General features: G+C 53.9%; 1 protein-coding gene across 1 annotated transcript in view; it reads left to right on the top strand.

The window, feature by feature from the left end:
* Positions 1-934: 934 nt before the first annotated feature.
* TPPP (tubulin polymerization promoting protein) overlaps positions 935-9,024 on the top strand; it is a 30,546-nt gene continuing 22,456 nt past the window's right edge. The window contains exon 1 of the mRNA XM_037062932.1: positions 935-1,008. The gene's annotated coding sequence lies outside the window, so the exon portion shown is untranslated. The remainder of the gene's footprint in view (positions 1,009-9,024) is intronic.

Genomic DNA, 9,024 nt, shown 5'->3' with positions numbered 1-9,024 from the left:
CAGAGGCTGAGCCTCCAATAGCCTGAGAAGACTTCCTTCACGAAGGGGTCCTGGACGACGAGACGAGACCCCTGTACCTAAAGTCTCAGCACTCAGGCTAGTACCTCCCCATCATCCTGGCCCCAGAACCCTTCTGCTCAGCAACCTTCTCTTGAAGGCTGATACCACCCCTTCCCTCCGCAGAGCCGGCCAGGAGGGGCAGGGGCCGCAGGGAAGGGCCAGGTGGGGAAGGGATCTGCTTCCTTGCCTGTGCTCCACCGAGGTCCTCGCCACACCCCCACCTCGGTACCCGCGACTGTGTGGGCGCGGCCCCACTCCCCGCCCCCCACGGCTTGCGCACATTCCGTGGAGTTTGAGCCTCCCACCACCCCGTCCCCTTCGTGGCCCTAGAGTCTCTGCCGAGAGGTCAGCGCTCTGCGCCGCCTCAACCGGCAAGGCCCGTCTGCACACCCATTCATCCTCCCTCCGCCGCCACCCTCGTCCTCCCGCAGTTGGAGGGGGGATACGAAGACTTGACCCACCGTCCCTGGGGTCCTGGAGGGCCAGCTGCGGCCATATGGGCACTGCCCCGCGAGGTTCCCACGGCCCTGCTCTTAGAGCCGGTGGATTCGGGGCCTGCGCGGAGACAGCCTTGTAAGGCAGAGGCGGCGCTCCGACCAGCCTCCGAGCGCCCTGCGCGCTCCCCAGGCTGGGAAGGACCAGGGGCGGGGCTGCAAGGAGCACCCGGGTGGGCAGGGGTGGGGGCCTGGGAGGGGCCGGAGGCGAGCACGGGTCAGCGGGGGCAGGGCCGGGGGCAGGCTGGGGTGGGGGCCCCGGAGGCACGCGGGGCTCGCTGGGGCTGATGGCCGTGGGGTCGAGCGGGGCGGGCGGGGGGGGGGCGCGAGCGACCAGTGGGGGCGGGGCTGGGGCGGGGCCCTGGGCGGTGGCAGCGCGAGCGCACCGCCCGGCACTCGGTCGCGCGCGGCCGAGTCGCGGAGGCGCCGCCGCTGCAGTCCCTGCGTGTGCCAGGTAAGTGGCCGCGGGCTCGGGCCCGGGGTACGGCGCAGAGGATACTCCTAGAGGACGCAGGGCCCCAGGCCCGCAGGTCCTCCCGCCACCTGCGCTTTAGTCTCGGGGCTGCCAGGTGGTCGGCGCTGCGTCGGGTGCGGGTTTGGCTACGCGGGAGCAAGCGGGACGGAGTGACTGGCGGTGCAAAGGACAGGTTTATAATTGGGCCCCCAGCGAGACGTTTTGCCTTTCTTCGCCTCGGTACCCTTGCAGTCCCTTCTTTCAGGGGCTGCGCAGAAGCACCCCTCCCCAACTCTCCACCCCACCCCCGCCCTTCATGTCCAGCTGCAGAAGCTCTGTTTATCCACGCCGGAGCCTGGGGGGCGGCTGCCCATGAGAGGGCGGGAAATTAGGACTAAAAGGGTTTGCAATGAAGCCACTGTCCTACAACTGTACGAAACGGCCGTTTGTGTCCCAGGGCCCAGAATGAGCGTGATCGTGAGGACTGCGTTGCCCCTCTCAGGGTCCCAGCCCTTCTGGGTCCGGCACAAACGACACCATTATGTCCAGGGCAAAGTGTCAGGCCTACAGTCTGCAAATCGAAGATTCCCAAGGGGCGTTCTGTTTTCTTATCGCACAGAAGCCGCAATCAAGATAAAGCGGTTCGCTGCGGGAGCATTTCCCACGCACCTATGGGGGCAGTGGCCGCCTTTGAGGGAGGGTCCTGAAAAACCCTTTATTCTGCGGTTTCAGTTTTGTACAGAAGCCTTGAGACGCGGTGGTAAAAAATTTTTATTCGCGCTTCCCTGTTGGGACTGCTATTTTGATAGGTGTTGTGGGTTCTCCGAGATCTGACACCTTTTAGGATGAGCCGGCGATGCTGTCATCCACCTGCGCATTTCATTGGCTGATTCCCCTGATATTTATTGGATACTTGCGGAGTCCCTGGGGGATGCTGATAAAAGGACCTAGCTCCCTTGGCCGCCACCGCCTGCCTCCAGGCACTCCCCAAGGCCAACCTCTCAGGGAGGACTAGTGAGAGAAGGGGGAGGTGCTCCCCAAAGCCCAGAGGAGCCCCTGGCCCCTACGACGGGATCAGTAAACACTGACCTGAACTCTGAGTGCACTGGGATCACATCCGGGGATGAGGTGATTTGGCTGGGGAGGGAGAGCTTGGAACAGGCAGGAAATGGAGAGGGGGGGCGGGTGACAGGCCCAGTGAGACAGGCCGCAAGGCTTCCTGATGCCTTGAACTGGATTCCATGATCCTGTCTCTGTTACCACCCCCTGCTTCCATCACATGGTGGGAATCGCAGGGCTCAGTGATGGGTGATGGGTGCCCGGTGGACTTCCTGGGATCTGGAGCGCTGCAAATGCACGCCACATGAGTGTCATGTATGCTTGACTTCCTCCGGAAAGGCCCCTTGGCTTCCATGATTTCCGAAAGGATCTGACCATAATTTAAGGGCTACAATAAAAATTTTCTCTCCACCTGTATGGAATGATGAGGTGATGGAGATTACAGGAAGCTGTGCTGATTGTATTCCTATCTCCCCTGCCTTGTTTGATTGATCTTCCTGAATCCTTTCAAGTTGCAACAAAATAACTGTTTTAACTACGTACAAGGCTATGAATGCTAAGGGTGGAAAATGTGCAAATTCCATAAAGAAAATTTAAACCACTCGTCACTGATGGAGGTTTAAGAAAAATCTTTGAGCAGCCAAACTGTCCTGAGGGGCATGTCCCTATGGCTTCCGGGGGTGGGGGGAGCAGAGGAGAGGGCAGTGGAGCCACGCCCTGTGGAAGAGGCTGAGAAGTACTGGGAGTACCCAGGGGAACACTTTGTGAAGTGTGTGATTGTCTAACCACTATGCTGTACACGTGAAACCAGTACACAATAATATTGAAAGTAAACTGCAATTGAAAGATTTGTTTTTTAAAAAGGCTTCCTAGGAAGAGGCTGTGCTGACTTGAAGCCAGGTCTATATATAGCTTGTGATGGTGCTGGTGAGGCTGGAGGAGCATGCACAAGAGATGCCTGAGGATCTTGGGCAAGGGGCCTGGCTGCACCTTGAAGGGTCTTCCTCAGGCTGTGAGATCTGGGCCCTGAGGTCCCGTCCAGAAACCACTCCGGACCAAGGGAAGTTTGGGCATGGTGCCCAGCCCACCTGAGCCTCTAAACCCAGGACCAGGTAGATGCTGGGACTAGGCAGAACAGACACCCACCCAGATCCTACTGCTTAAGGTGTTCTCTGGGAAGGAAAAAGTGGGACTGCCTTTGTGGGGCCCACTGCATCTGGGGCCCCAGGTCCTGTGTGCACCCTCTCCATGGTTCGGCCCCCTCCTGGAGAGAGTAGTTTCCTCTTTGGGTGGGGATGTAACCACAGTGTCATGACCCACTTGATCCCTAACCATGGCATTCCAGCTCCACAGCCTCTCCTGGGAAGCTTTCTGGACAGCTTTCAAGTGGCAGTTCCTGGCAATGGCTTTAATTAGCCTTGCTGGGTTCACAGGAGAGGGTGCAGGGCCTGTGACCCAGTGGGCCCCCAAGAAGCTCATATGGGAGAAGGGCTGCTCCCCACAGCAACACACCATACTGTCTCCAGATCTCAGTTTCAGGTATGAGAGTTCACAGTGGTAAGACAGGTTTTCATTTCCGTATCCCCTTTAGCTGCACAACAGTGTGTAGTAGCGGCTCAGTGTGGTGGGGGTTGACTCAGACATCCAAATGCAGGACCTTCTTTGGTGAAGAAATGCAGAAAGTCTTTCACAAAGTATAAGACAGTGATGGGTTTCTGACTTGTGCACCACACTAAAACATCTTCTGCAACCCCTCATGCTCAGAGACCAAAGCTTCTTGGTCGTGGGAAGAGTGGGCTCATCCCTTGTAAGACCACGTTTATGCTGACTTTTTTTTTAAAAATTAGGTTTGTGAAAGGGAAGGATGGGGCCTTGCCTTTTTTTTTTAAGCCTAAAACTTAAAACCACTGGACCCCCTTCTTGCTCTTCTCTCCTTTATCCTGCGGCACAATGTCTCTGCCTGTCCCTAGGGGTCCCAAGTCTGATTTTCTTGGAGAGATAACTGGGGCACCCTGTGTGGGCTCCACGTGATCTCCCCGCCCTGGGCCACTTTTCCTGAGATCTCATCCTGTAACCCTGTTGCACCCATTTGTTCAACAGATGTCTGAGCACCTGCCAGGTGCCAGGTGAGTCGGCGTGGCCTCCGCCCTGGGGAGCTCTCACTCTAGCTGGAATGTCACAAAACAGCCAGCGTCCTCTAGGTGACCTCATTTAGGCCTCACACATGCCCACTGTCTCCTCTCTTGGAGAGCGATGAGCCAGGCGGGTGGTTGAGCTGCACTGTGGGGGTGTGCATGTGGACCTCACACCCAGAGGTCTGACCCTAGAGTCCGTGTTAAGTCAGACGCCCCCTCACATTTGATTTGAGTAGGCTCCCAGGAGCCTGCAGCCCTGCATCGAGCGCACGGCCCCTGAGGAAGCGTTTTTCACACACCCCACCATGTTCTGATGACCCTCAGCCCCTCCCTGTCCCCGACCCTGCTCTAGTTTTCTAATGCTGTACCACAGCCCACCCAAAACCAGGAGTTAAGACAGTGGCAGCGTTCTGCTTTCTTGTGAATCTGCCACCCAGCAGGGCTTGGCAGGGATGGAGGTCTCTGTTCCCTTGACCTTGGCGAGGTAGTTCACAGGCTGGGTGGACTGTCCAAGGTTCCTCTGCTTGGTGACATATCTGGTTTGGTGGCTGGCTGCTACAGCAGGGCCTCTTCTGTCTCTCGTGGGACTTTTCCAGAGTGCCAGCTTCAGGCTGTCTTTGAGCCACCTTTGCTTTTGCCTCACCTACTAGTCCAGGACTCCCTGATCCAGGTCCCTAGAGAAAATCAGGGGAGAGGAGGCTCACCCTTTATGCCGTGATTTCAGAAGTCAGCCGCTTCCCCACCCCTGTGTCCTGTGATAGAGGCAGTTACCGAGGTGCCAAGGTTCCCAAGGAGGAGCCACACAGTGGGAGAGGCATCAGGGCAGCAGGTACTGGGAGATACAGTGTCCCATTCCTTGATGCTTCTGGGGGCCTCTTTTGGAGACCCGGCGGTGTCCCATGCCCTTGCCTTTGGCCTTTGACAGCCTCTGGTGGCCTGCTCACACCTGCACAGCACAGGAAGTCTCTGAGTCCTGTGCTTCTCTTGCCCCCATGGTCAGGCACCCACCCGATCCTTCCTGGCCCTGCTCTTCCCCTGATCTTATCTCCTTGGCCAGTTGCTCTCATTTCCTGGCAGCAGGGCCCACCTCCAGGGAGAGATGGCCTCATTGGTCACCCTCCACTGCACCCTGGTCCTGATTCCTGTGGCTTCCCCTGGCACCTCGCTGGGTATCCTCCTGGTCCAGACACTGTTCTCTCTGGCATCTGCGCGTGCCTGGGGCCGAGTAGGCACCCTGGCTGTCAGGTCTTCTCTGCTGGGGCCTTCTTCACCCTGGCTGTTTATTCTTTGAGCATCTTTGCTTTCTGCCTGAGTTGCCACACAGGTGACTCCTGCCTCCCCCCAGGAACCCCACATACAGTAGGCTCATCTTTCTGGAGTTTTGCCCCTGAATTTCCATTTCCCACTCCCGGCCCCAACTACCCCTTCTCCAAAGACCCCAAACCTGACCCAGTTTTTCTTACAGGTGCCCTCAATGGCATGGTTTGGTGCACTGAGTTCTCACAGGGGACTGTCCCCCCTCTGCAAACCCAGTCGCATTTCTCTGCAGCCTGCCCCACATGCCCGTTTCCTTGTCCTTGGGCACCTCCGCCACATCCACTTCACTTGTGTGTGGCCTCGGTGCTGCCTGTGCCAGACGTCCCAGCTGCACAGGGTCGGCTACAAGCCTCTGTGCCTGTGCAAGGGGCTGGCTAAGGACAAAGTGGCGCTGGAGGAACCCATCCGAGCCTCCTGTCCCAGCCCAGCCTTCCCTGCCAGACGCGGTGCCTGCTCTCCTCTCCTGTTCCTTGAAAGGAGATGTGCTTCTTGCTGTGGTTTTGCCAGCCACCCCTGTGGTTGTGTTTGACCTTTAGGTCTAGGAAGCCATAGAGCACACACTGGCAGTGCTGGCTCATTTCAGTCCGTGCCGTGTGAGCAGCCCATCCGCGTGGTCCTGAGTGGCCCGTGGGGATGTGTGCCGGGCTGGGAGCCCACCACCATCACTTACCCACTGTGTGCCCGATGGGCGTGGGGGGCACCTCCCTTTTCTGGCCGTTGTGGACAAGGCTGGAAGAGCCTGCCTGTAACGCCCTCTGCAGCACACATGCCCGGGTTTCTGTTGGTGACTGCTGACTGGAGAGTAGGCCCCCGGTTATCTAGATGTCCCGCTGCAGTTCCTGGTGCCAAGGCAGCTGGAACCGAGTGTCCCACAGTTCTCTGTCTCTCCTCACCCCGCAGCATGTGGCATCACCGCCCTTTTGGTTGTCAGCCAGTCTGGAGGGTGTGGTGGTATCTGCCTTGGGGTTTATTTGCACTTTCTGGGTAATGCACATCCCCGTGGTGCTGGGCATTGGATGTACTGTCACTGAATGTCAGGCCAAGTCCTCGCCATTGTCCTAGAGCCTCCTGTCTCTCTCTCGTTGATGAGCAGGGTCTCTCACGGTCGCGCCCATGTTCATAATGGGTAACAGATTCCTCCTTCCCTGGGGCCTGCCTTTCACTCTGTAATATTTTTTGATGAACAGAAGTTCTCAATTTTAACCTGGTGCCGTTTGAATACTCAGGGATGCCTGCGCCCCGTGTAATGAATCTTCCCCTGCCCCGAGGACATCAGATGCTCTTGTGTGTTATCTTCCCGCAGCCTCATTGCCCTGCCTTCCCCGCTTCAATCTGCTGTGAACCTGAGCTGCTGGTGTCGGGAGCCAGGGTTCTTTTTTTTTCCATGTGTCTGTCTATTCAGTCGACCATCTCCATTGACTGAAAACCTTCAGTTTCCCCCTTTCCCCCTCCCTGCAGGGCCACCTTTGTTATACTGAATGTGTCAGTATGTGCTTGGGGCTGTTGGGGCTTTATTCTGTCCCGCCGGTTCCTTTCTCTTCTTGTGCTGGGAACACTGTTGTTAAGTGTGATTTTTGTAGTGTTTTTGGTAGGTACCCTTGATCAAATTAAGAAATTTCCTTTTTGTTCTAATTTGCTAAAAATTTTTATGGTGAATAGGTGCTGAACTCTGCCAAATGCTTTTCCTGCAGTTATTAAGATAATACACTTTTTATCCTTTATTCTGTTATTGTGATGAGTTTTATTGATTGATGTTAACTCTTAACCATCCTTGCATTCCCAGCATAAACCTGATTTGATTATAAGGTATTGATTCTTTTTATCTATTACTAGGTTCAGTTTGCTAATATTCTGTTTAGTATTTTTGCATCTATATTCATAAGTGAGACTGGCATAAATTATTCTCGTAACAACATCCTTATCAGGTTTTGGTACCAGGATTGTATAAGATTGATGTTATTTATTTTTCAATATAAGGTAGAATCTGCTGGCCAAGACATCCATGATGGGGTTTGTGTGTGTGTGTGTGTGTGTGTGTGTGAGAGAGAGAGAGAGAGAGAAAGAAAAGTTTTAAATAAGGATTCAAGTCCTTAATAATTATAAAAATAATTCTTATAATAATTGCAATATCTATTTTTTGTTACTTTTTAACAAGGTGGCTTTTTTGTTTTGTTTTGAAGAATCTGTTTTTAGAAATTTAGATTATCAAATGTATTGGTGTAAAGTTGTTTATAATATATTTTTTTAGATTTTATTTATTTATGTTTAGAGGGGAAGGAAAGGAGAGAGAGAGAGGATATCAATGTATGGCTGCTTCTCATGGGTCCCCTACTGGGAACTGTCCTGCAACCCAGGCATGTGCCCTGACTGGGAATCGAACCATGATCCTTTGGTTCATAGGCCCATGCTCAATCCACTGAGCTACACCAGCCAGGAATATTCTTTTATTATATTTTAACCTTTTAATATCTGTGAAAATCATAGGGTATCCCCATTTTCCATTCCTGACATTGTATGTTTTGATCTTCTCTTTTTTTTAATCACCATCCCCAGTATTTATCAACATAATTGGTGATTTAAAGCAGTAACTTGTGGTATTGTTGGTCCTCTGTGTTGTGTTTTTTAAATTTAGTAATTCTTACATTTATCTTTACTGTTTCCATTGTTTTTGTCCATATGTATGTGTGTACACCCCCCCCCCCCCCGCCACGTTTCCCCACATTTAGCTGTTTTCTCTTGGGTTTCCGATTCACGGGTTATTTTCATGCTGCACTGGATGTGCTCCGCTGTTGACACCCATCCACTGAGCTCTGAATTCTAGTTACTGTAGTTTTTTCTTTTAGTTGTGTTTTTTACGGCTAGCATTTCTAACATGTTCTTTTTCAAGGTTGCTACCTACATTTTCATAATTTCCAGTTCTTTGCTGGAATTTCCCATCATGTCCTTTTTCTCCTCTGTGCATGGCACATGCTGCCCCTCCTTCTCTGCACACCCTCCTTCTCGGCCTACACGGGTAGTTCACACTCAGTGTCTGATCAGGCGCCCGTAAGCGGAACCTCTAGGTTGCTTCTGTTGTCTGTTCTGCAGGTTCTTGGCACTTCCCCCTTTGTGTGCCTGGTTATTTTTTACTGAGCACTAGATATTGTAATCGACAGATGTTCCTAGAAATATTTTATGGTCTTGATGACAGTCTTTCTCTAGATGGTTATTACGTGTGTCCTGCTGGCATTTTGGGCACTAGCACCCCAGAGTCACCTGGATCCGAGTTGTGGGTTGAAGGGCTGAGTTGACTCGATCTCCTGCAAGTTCACCCTCACTCCCGAGCACCCATCCCCTACAGGAACAGCCGTGAAGCAGCGTGCTGAGCCCGCAGAGTTCCCCACTGCTCTCCCAGCACCAGTCAGTGCCCACAGGGGGACTGGCTGAATGCGCCGCTGCCTGTTCAGGGTTCTCCCTTTCCTGGGGCCTGGTTGCTTACTTTTCTCTCTCCTCTTAGCATGTGGGT

The sequence above is a fragment of the Sturnira hondurensis genome, unplaced genomic scaffold, assembly GCF_014824575.4.
Source record: "Sturnira hondurensis isolate 20B ecotype Veracruz unplaced genomic scaffold, ASM1482457v3 Scaffold0014384, whole genome shotgun sequence".
NCBI classification, from domain to species: Eukaryota; Metazoa; Chordata; class Mammalia; order Chiroptera; family Phyllostomidae; genus Sturnira; species Sturnira hondurensis.
This window is presented reverse-complemented; position numbering and strand designations above follow the sequence as displayed.